Genomic DNA, 9,959 nt, shown 5'->3' on the forward strand with positions numbered 1-9,959 from the left:
GAGCCAACCGGCCAGGGCCTGCATCTATGAGTTTTTGTTTTTTTTCCTTACTTGTTGCTTGCAGTGTTATATTCCACATATGAGTGACATCATACAGTTCTTCACTTTTTCTGTTGGCCTTATTTTGCGTAGCACAGCACCTCTCTTCCAATTGAATTTAGAAATTCAGCCCACGAGGTTGGACATAGGCTAGTGTGTGTATTCCTAACTGAACTTTATTCAGAGATTTATCTCTGTCTTTGACAACCCCCTGCCTCTTAGAGTTAAATAAACCTGAGATGGCTCATGGCACTGACCACGGACTTAGACTCTTGCTCTGCTCTGTACAGCTCAGGTAGGGGTATGTGTTTGGCATTGACCAGATAGCATCTTATTTAAAGTCGTAACTCAGGGGCTGTGCTTCCAGCCGAAGGGCCAGCTTATGGACCATCCTAATCTGTTTTATCTTACCTGCCACATTTTTTTTTCTGTATTTTTCTGAAACCGGAAACGGGGAGAGACAGTCAGACAGACTCCTGCATGCGCCCGACCGGGATCCACCCGGCACACCCACCAGGGGCGACGCTCTGCCCACCAGGGGGCGATGCTCTGCCCCTCTGGGGCATCGCTCTGTTGCGACCAGAGCCACTCTAGCGCCTGGGGCAGAGGCTAAGGAGCCATCCCCAGAGCCCGGGCCATCTTTGCTCCAGTGGAGCCTCGGCTGCGGGAGGGGAAGAGAGAGGCAGAGAGGAAGGAGAGGGGAAGGGTGGAGAAGCAGATGGGTGCTTCTCCTGTGTGCCCTGGCCGGGAATCAAACCCAGGACTTCTGCACGCCAGGCCACCTGCCACATTTTCATGACAGACCACCACTGCGTTGGCCAGCCTGGGTCCATTTATTATAAACACGTCTCCAGTGGGTAAGTATTCATGACTAACTAAATTACGAATTATTAAGATGGTAGTCCAGTAACTGTCCACCTTTTAAAATGTGGCTACTAGAAACTTTAAGATGACATATGCAGCTTACATTTGTAACCTGAATTATACCTCTATCGGACCGTGCTAGAACAGAGAGTCTGGAAACAAGTTCGCACGTAGATGATTAAGTAATTGTTGACAAGGACGCCAGGTCCAATCAGTGTGTGTGTGGGGGGGAAAGCTTTGTCTCTCACTCATACTGGCCCTTGTGGGGTCCTTGACTCACAAAAGTCACCCTGACTGCCTGGCCCTGGCTGAGCTGGCACCCGATAGAGTCCTCTGTGGCCTATCTCACTGCCCTGGAGGGACTGAGAGCAGCCAGGCTTGGTCCACTCAGCGGGGGGTGCTCAGACTCGGACCAAGGACACTCCCCCCTTTGGAGCTGTGAGCTGTGGAAGCAGCCCACGCTTGCCAGTTCATCTGGGTCACTCACGTCGACGGCCATGACAGAGGCCACGACAGGGGAAGGACAGGAGTCAGGGCTGCATTCACTGGGCATTGGCCGTGTTCTCTGATGAGACCCACGGGCAGCATGCCGCTGATGGAGCCTGAGGCTTGTTTGCGGTTCTTCCCCAAACGAAGCCGCCGCTCTGAGCTCCGGGGGGGGGGAGGGGGGCTCCTTGTGCCTTGGAGGAGGCGCAGATCCAGAGAGGCGGGACGCTGGGACTGGACGCCCTGAGAATCTAAGGTGTTTACAGATGCCGCTCTAGCCTGGCTTCCAAGTCAGGGTGCGGGGTTTCCCGTCTCCCTGTGCTTCCTTCACACAAGGCTTTAAAGACATCGTACCGAGGTCCTGGCCGGTTGGCTCAGTGGTAGAGCGTCGGCCTAGCGTGTGGAGGACCCGGGTTCGATTCCCGGCCAGGGCACATAGGAGAAGCGCCCATTTGCTTCTCCACCCCTCCGCCGCGCTTTCCTCTCTCTCTCTTCCCCTCCTGCAGCCAAGGCCCCATTGGAGCAAAGATGGCCCGGGCGCTGGGCATGGCTCTGTGGCCTCTGCCTCAGGCGCTAGAGTGGCTCTGGTCGCAATATGGCGACGCCCAGGATGGGCAGAGCATCGCCCCCTGGGGGGCAGAGCACCGCCCCTGGTGGGCGTGCCGGGTGGATCCCGGTCGGGCGCATGCGGGAGTCTGTCTGTCTCTCCCTGTTTCCAGCTTCAGAAAAAAGAAAAAAAAAAAAAAAGAAAAAAGAAAAAAAAAAAAAAAAAAGACATCGTACCGAGATATCGAGCGTCCGGCTGCATTGTTTTATCATACTGTTACTGTTTCAGCTTTCTCTGGCAGCAGGAGCATCGCTTTGTTTGTTTTAAATGGCACATGTTTACTTGTTTATTTATTTTAAAGTGGACTTGATTGAGGGGACAACTGGTTAACATAATTCTCCAGGTTTCACGTGCCCAATTCTACACCATACCTGTGGACACTGTACGTGTGCTCACCCCCCCCAAATCAAGTCTGTGCTTCCCATTTATCCCCATACATCCTCCAGCATCTCCACCCCTACCCCCACCCCCCACTGGCAACCACCACCCTCTTGTCGGTTGCCTAGGAGTTCTTGTTTTTTTTTAGACAAGTACCACATGATTTCGCTCATAGGGGGAATCGAATGAACAGAATGAACTAACAAGGAAAGTTGAGACAGGGTCCTAGATAGAGAGCAGGCTGACAGGTGTCGGGGGTGGGGGGCTTGGGGGAGGGGGCTGGAGAATAGAGCAGGTTCGGGCGAGCTCACGGTTTTTCTGCGCAGAAATTTTTACTGAGCTGGGTCACTGTGCCGGGCGCTGTCCCCGGTGCTGAAAACACAGCCGGCCGCTGTGGAGGAACACCTTCGTGGGAGACGGCAAACAAGCACACCGGGGACAAGGAAAAGGCAGTGGCCGGTGGGGAGTGGGTGGGTAGGGACAGGGATTCGATCTTAGGACAATAAGGAAAGCCCCTGGGATGCGAGGGCATCTGAGCAAAGATCTGAATGAAGTGATTAATACCAGGGCATCAACCGTACATCTTGACGAAGTGGGTTTCTACTGTATACAAAGAGTTTCCACGCCCAGCAGCACCTCTGCAGGAGATAATACATCCGGCTCCAACCCCCTGCAACTGAGGGCATTTGGTCTGAACCCAGACTCTGAACGGCCCAACGAACGATGGGGCTCGTTCTAACCACCTGTGCACACACCTACAGGCTCATCCTGCTCTCTCCACAGCGGCGGTCATCGGCCCTTAACTAGCACAACCTCAGGGTCCTCCGTCCGGAGCTGAAGCCCCGCCGTCCGCTCAGAGCATCTCTTTCTGGACACACGCTCCTTGGCCTGCCTTCGAATAGTCTCAGCTTTACATTTGGTTTATGCTCTGGTAGTCTTGTTTTATTCTTGGATGGTATCTATTCTGATCTAAATAAAATAAAGATACCTGAAGAAGCCTGACCTGTGGTGGCGCTGTGGGTAAAAGCAACGACCTGGAACGCTGAGGTCGCTGGTTCGATACCCCGGGCTTGCCCGGTCAAGGCCCATATGAGAAGCAACTACTACGCATGGATGTTCCCACTCTTCCCCCTTCGCCCCCCCCTCTAAAGTTAATAAATAAAATGTTTTTAAAAGGACACAAACAGTTGAAGATGAGAAAAGTAATCTTTGTCTGTAAAGGCTCGCATGTGTGAGAATCAGTTTGATTACAGTTTACATGCCTTCCGTGGACTCTAACTGTTCTTCCTTGCTCTTGCCGACCTCCCTGGACTGTGGCACCGGGGTGCCCACACACCACTGGTGGCCTTCCCCCGAGGTCGGGTCGTGAATAATGACCACACGTGAAAACGGACTCGCAAAGGCTTTCTGGGAAGTCGTTCTTTATTTAAAACACAACTGCCAAAAAAAAAAAAAAAAAATCACTTTGAAATTCAGGAAGCGAGACAGAATTTATCTGCTGTAACAGATGAACTGCAAGAGATTTCCAGGGTCCTTTCCAAGCTGCTTTCTAAGGAAGGTGATTTTCGCGCCGACCAAGTGTCTAGTTGGCTCTTCCGGAAGTCGGTGAATGAAAAGGGAATCAAGTTAGGAGCTGAGCTATGATAACTCAACACCTGCTATTCAGAGCGCCGATGGTCAGCCTAAACACGGTGTCATCACTCAAGGCACGTTGTGTCTTCATATTCTGTGGTATCCTATGAATGCAATTCAATCGAGATACAATGCGGCCATGAGAAGCAGCGTCTGATGCCTCGTACACTTGCAGGTGGGATCCATACCCGCTACCTAATATCTCTTGATACACTGATGTGGCGTTTCACGTGGTCACAGTTATCATAGAGTGTTCTGTTCACGGGATCACCTGGTAGTTTGTTCATCTCCATCCTGGGAGGTGCAGCGTTAGAGCGGCATGAATGAGCGGAGACCCAATCAGATTGTTAACACAGCTGGGGGCCGGCCCCCAGGAATGTTGCTCCCCAGCGAGGTTACAACTGGGATTTGCCAGCTGCTGAGGTTACAACTGGGATTTGCCAGCTGCCGAGGGGAAAACGAGTCAGTGGGACCCCGTTCAAATGTAGAGTTTGATGCCTGAAGTCTGGGGCGGTGCCTGAGAACCTGCCTCTGTGACCAGCTCCGCCCAGGGGTGGCCACCTCGCTGGCCCTGGGACCACACTCTGAGCTTCCTCCGTAGCTGGCGTGCTTGCAGACGCTGGTGGGCAGATGTGTTCCAGGGGCTGCGGTGCCTCTGTCCACAGCTGAGCGGGGTCTGGTCAGCGTGAGTGCCTGGACCGGTTCTCTCCAGTCAAGAGCAGCCTCTGGCTTTGATGGCTAGCTTCGGTTTTCATGTACTGTATGGGGTTAGACCTAGCTTTCACTTTATAGATGGAAAACCCTATCTGTTCACATTCTTTAAATTTCAACGGACCTCCCCCCCTCCAAAAAAAAATCCAAAATAACTTTGACAGAGAGGAGGAGGCTTATTGGTTCATGTAATTGAAAGTCTAAGAATAGGCCTGGCTTTAGGCATTCAAGTGAGGTCGCCTGGACCGAGTAGGGCTTTCCTGTGTTCTCCTGGTTCTTCTTGCCTCCATGAGGAGGTTGGTTGCCTTATATTGTCACATTCCCGGGCTCCTAAGTCATCCCCGACAGGACCCAAGGTGGCTGGGGCACCTCCAGACCTTACGTCCCTTCAAGCTCAAATCCAGAACTCTCAGCAATAGTCTCGTTGCATCTGATGGCTCCCGCAGGGTCACATGGCCATCCCTCCGTCCCGTGGTCATCCATCACCACTACCAGCGGGTGAATTGTGGGGAGACTGCGTTCCTTCCCAAAGAGATGGCTACACCCTAACCCCCGCTCCTGTGAAGGAGACCCTGTCTGGAAATGGGGCCTTGGCCGAGGTAGTCGAGTGAAGATGAAGTCAGTAGGGTGAGCCCCAATCCCATAGGACCGCTGTCCTCCTCCAAGAGGAAGTGTGGACTCATGGACTTTCTGGAATGCATCTCAGGGAGAAGATTGTGTGAAGATGAAGGCAGAGATTGGGGCGATGTAGCTACAAGCCAGAGATGACAAATGGCAACAGCAACCCCCCAGAAGCCAGCACAGGACAGACCCAGACCCCTCCTCCCTCGTAGCCCCTGAAGGAACCCCACCAACGCCAGTCTCCAGAACCGCACAGTGGGGCCTGTCTGTTGTGTAAGCCGCCCAGCCTGCAGGGGCTTCGGCACGGCCACCCAAGACGCTGGCTGTACTGGGTCACGCAGCACCTGGCCGCCTGTATGCCGACCCCTCCTCCCGTCATTCCCACTGACCCTGTGAAGGCCCCCGAGTTCTCTCCTCTGCAGACTGTCTTCCAAGTGGCTCAGATAAGAGCTGTCCCCTAACCTGGTGATTCTTCAACTTAAGTCCACCTGGAGGGCTTTTAAAAACCTGGGTAGCCAGACCCCGTCCCCAGAATTTCAGGAGGTCCTGGGAGGTTGTTGAGAAAGTGCAGGTCCGACAAGTTCCAGGCGGTGTCGCTGCTGCTCTGAGGGCCACTCGGGGGGTTGAGGGGGGAGCCCTGCCTGCCCTGCCCTGCCCTGCCCAGGGCCGCCCCACTGGGAAGCCTCCCTCGGGCTGGTGCACTTCTCAGATCCTGCCTTGACCGCCTGGGCTGTGGCTCAGTCTTTTCACTCTCAGGTGCATTTACGCTCTCCCTGTTTAGACCACAATTGACGCAAAAATTGCCCAGTTGGTGTCTAGGTTTGGAAGGAGCGAGCTGAAAGCACCCCTGTGGTGCGTCCATCGCAGAAGCCCACGGAAGGGCCCTTTCGCCCACAGCGTCTTTCAGTTCAGCAGCCCCAGACGGGTCCACGTGTGCCAACGCGCCCCGTGCTGCCTCGGTACGGCTCCCGGGGACCCGGCCTCCGGTCCGACCTCAGAAAATAAAATCGCATCAGCTTTTCCAAGAGCTTCACAAGGAGTCTTTGTGTGGATGTGTGGCTCCTCAACCATTTGGGGGAGAAATGTGACTATTTGTCCTCAACTGGTGCCAATGGCAGTGGTCTGACCGATGTGGCCTCCGGCCCACGGCACCCTATGGCGACAATCGCCGGGAATATTCCCAGATTGCGGTCAAAGGAACAGCATGGTTCTCTCGGCCCCCGGGCACTGTCCCTGTGCCTGCTCTGGCCCTTAGGACTGAGATGAAGAGCTATGATGACCTCAGCTGGGGACAGCCCTCCCTCTCCAAAGACCCTGCACAGAGAACACAAGCTTGGTCCACAAAACATCAAGTCAGCATTTTATTGACTCCAAAAGGACACCCCGGTGACCGGTCCAGCCGGGCTGGCTTTCCGTCAAGCAAAGAAGATGGATGGTCCAGGGTTGCATGAAAAGGTGAGGTGACTCAGTGAGAGACAGGGAATAGTGAGGGGGCCCCGCTGGAATGGAGGGTATACTGGTGGGTCTGTGGTGGAAATCCCTTTCTCCTATGATGCACCCTCGCTGTGGTCTTTCCTGCCCTGCTAATGTTGAGTATTTGTGTTGGCCCGTGGGCTGTTGGCAGACACAGCACAATGAAGATTTTTATTTTTTAAGTGAGAAGTAGTGAGACAGTGAGACAGACTCCTTCCTGCATGTATGTGCCCCCCCCCCCCGACTGGTATCTACCTGGCAACCCCTGTCTGGGGCCGATGCTTGAATCAACTGAGCTATTTTTAGTGCCTGAGACTGACACGCTCAGACCAACTCATCCATCTTCTGTGCCTGGAGCCAACACTTGAACCAATCAAGCTACTAGCTGTGACAGGGGAAGAGGGAGAGAAGAGGGACAGGAAGTGGGAGAGAAGCAGATGATCGCTTCTCCTGTGTGCCCTGACTGGGAACGGAACCTGGGACATCCATATGCTGGATTGAACGCCCCATCCACTGAGCAAACCAGCCAGGGTGACAATGAGGAATTTGAAGTGTGTGACTGGGCATGCACTCTTATCCTTGACCTTCAACCACCGACAGGAGAGAGGAACATCCTCTGACTAGCTTTACCTCTTTAACCTGGACTCCTAAAGTACACACAGGCGCAGACCAGAGTCTGAATCCGGAAGGTGGAAGGGGAGGAGGCCAGCCAGGCCACCAGCTCAAAGAAGAAGCAAAGGTCCCCAAGGGAGCCCCACCCCGATCAACAGAACGAACGACCTTTTCCTTTGCCGCGAACATTTTGTGGTTATTTGTTACGCAGCAAGAGCTGACGGGTACAGAGTCAAATCGGTGAGGAAGTTGGGAATGCAAAATACCACTCCATCACCTTCTTGAGTTTGCTTAGGCAGGCCCTGGTCGTAACTCAGAAATCACAGGTCCGGGCATGGCTTTTTCAAACCCCAGATTCATTGTTTGTCTCCCTCATTATGATCTTGTGGGGATAACGATGTCATTAAACAGCTTTTAAAATCCCTCCCATCCGCCAAGTGATGGGATCGTAACCAACGCTTTGGCAGGATTTCAAAACCGAATGGGGGTGGTGGTGGTGAGGTGGGTTCATTTATAATAAAAGGAAATGGCTTGAAGGTTTTAGTTTTCAATTACGAAAGTTCTAGTGCAATTTAGTTCTTAGCTATTTTTGCTAATATCGTCTCAGTACTTGACATCTAAATAACCCACTCAGTCAACAGTCATAATGGAGCTCTTAGTACCTGCTGGGCTGTGTGTGTAGGGCCGTGGGGAGAAACAAGAAGGGAATAAAAAAACCGCTCCCTACACTTCAGGAATTTATAATTTAGAGTAAACACGAACCACTGAATAGCTCAATTGTTCGTGTCAACGCAGAAGGAACTTTATCAATGGACTCTTCAGTGACTTTATTTTTATAAGTTGTTATGGTAATTTTGTTTCAAATAACTTACAAAATATAAACTATGCAGCAAAAAAAGTAGATTGTCCACAATCCCACCATTTAAAAAATAACCATTGTTAACATTTTGCTGAATTACTTTTCGGCTGTTTCTCCAAGGCACACGTGTTTTTGCACACACGTTGCTTTTATAAAGAATGTTGGCCCTGGCTGGTTGGCTCAGTGGTAGAACTTTGACCCAGTGTGTGGATGTCCTGGGTTTGGTTCCTGGTCAGGGCACACAGGAGAAGTGACCATCTGCTTCTCCACCCTGCCCCTCCCCTTTCTCTCTCTCTCCCTCTCCCACAGCCGTGGCTCGATTGGTTTGAGTGCATCGGCCCTGGGCACTGAGGATGGCTCCATGGAGACTCTGCCTCAGGTGCTAAAAACAGCTCAGTTGTGAGCCTTGGCCCCAGACTGGGGTTGCCAGGTAGATCCCAGTTGGGGCGCACGAGGGAGTCTGTCTATCTCCCCTCTTCTCACTTGGAAAAGAAGAAAAAAAAAAGGAAGGAAGAAAAATGTATCATGTGTATTTTCACTTAATACAGTATAACATGATTCTCATTTCCATATCAACGATTATTGATTTGTAGCATCATTTTAATGGCCACCAAGTCTTCCTTGGCATGGATCTGGCACTATTCGTTTCCTCAACTTGCTATTGATCGTCATTTGGTCATCTTCTGATTTTCTTTATTATTATAAAGGGTAACGCAGCTCATATTCTCATATATGCTTCTATGTCCAATGGTCCCCCTTTGCTACTTTAAGACGAGTTGCTCCGAGTCAAGAGAACCTTTAGGTCAAGTTTTGCTTGAAGCGTTTGCTATACTTGGGTGAGCTGACTTCCAGAGGTTCAATTTTTTTAAACATCTTCTCTAAAAATAAAAAAGGGGAGTATTTTGATTCGATGGTCGTGTTACAGCTGAAACCTGCACCTGAGTCTCTCTGCAGGTCAAAGGCTGTTCTTCTCGCCTTTAAAAGTTGGTTCTGAAAGCTTGATACCCTTGTGACGCCATCCACCAAAACAACTTTGAATTTCGGTCCTTGCCACACTCATGTCCGGAAGCCCCTCCTGTCCCTGCACGAAGCCTTCGCCCACCAGGGGGACATCTATACCTGTGCAGAAGAAAAATACAAAAGCAAAAACAGTAACAAAAAAAAGTACAAACAGGAGGTGCTTTACGTCTCTCTGGAAGCCGTGCTCTCACCAGCTCTGCGCTCAGTGCCCACCGGCTGGTGACGACCTCTAACCACCTGGCCCTGCTGGGCGGCTGGGAATCCCACGGGCTGAGCACGGACGTCTCGATGGGGCCGGTTCTCTCTCTGCACATTGAAAGGCTGCCCCCCGGTCTCTGCCGGCGTATGCATTTTGTCCTAAATCTCTTTCTTCTGGTTTGAAGGAGAAGGGTATTCCATAAGGGGCGCGCCAAGTGGCTCTGGGACGGGGACGAGGCGGGGTGGGTGGTGGCTTTTACTGAGTGTCCCGGTTCTTCCCCTCAGTGGGTCTCCATCGACCCCGGTCCCCAGTCCTGTGTCTGACGTCCTGCAATGTGAACGGTGCCAGAACCAGGACAAGCTGCAGGGGAAGGAAGGGGGGGGAAGAGGACAGAGGGAAGTTGCCGTCTCAACGGTCGCTGACACACGGGTCCCTTGGGTCCTTCCCGTGGTGTGAGC

The sequence above is a fragment of the Saccopteryx bilineata genome, chromosome 4, assembly GCF_036850765.1.
Source record: "Saccopteryx bilineata isolate mSacBil1 chromosome 4, mSacBil1_pri_phased_curated, whole genome shotgun sequence".
Classification (NCBI taxonomy): Eukaryota; Metazoa; Chordata; class Mammalia; order Chiroptera; family Emballonuridae; genus Saccopteryx; species Saccopteryx bilineata.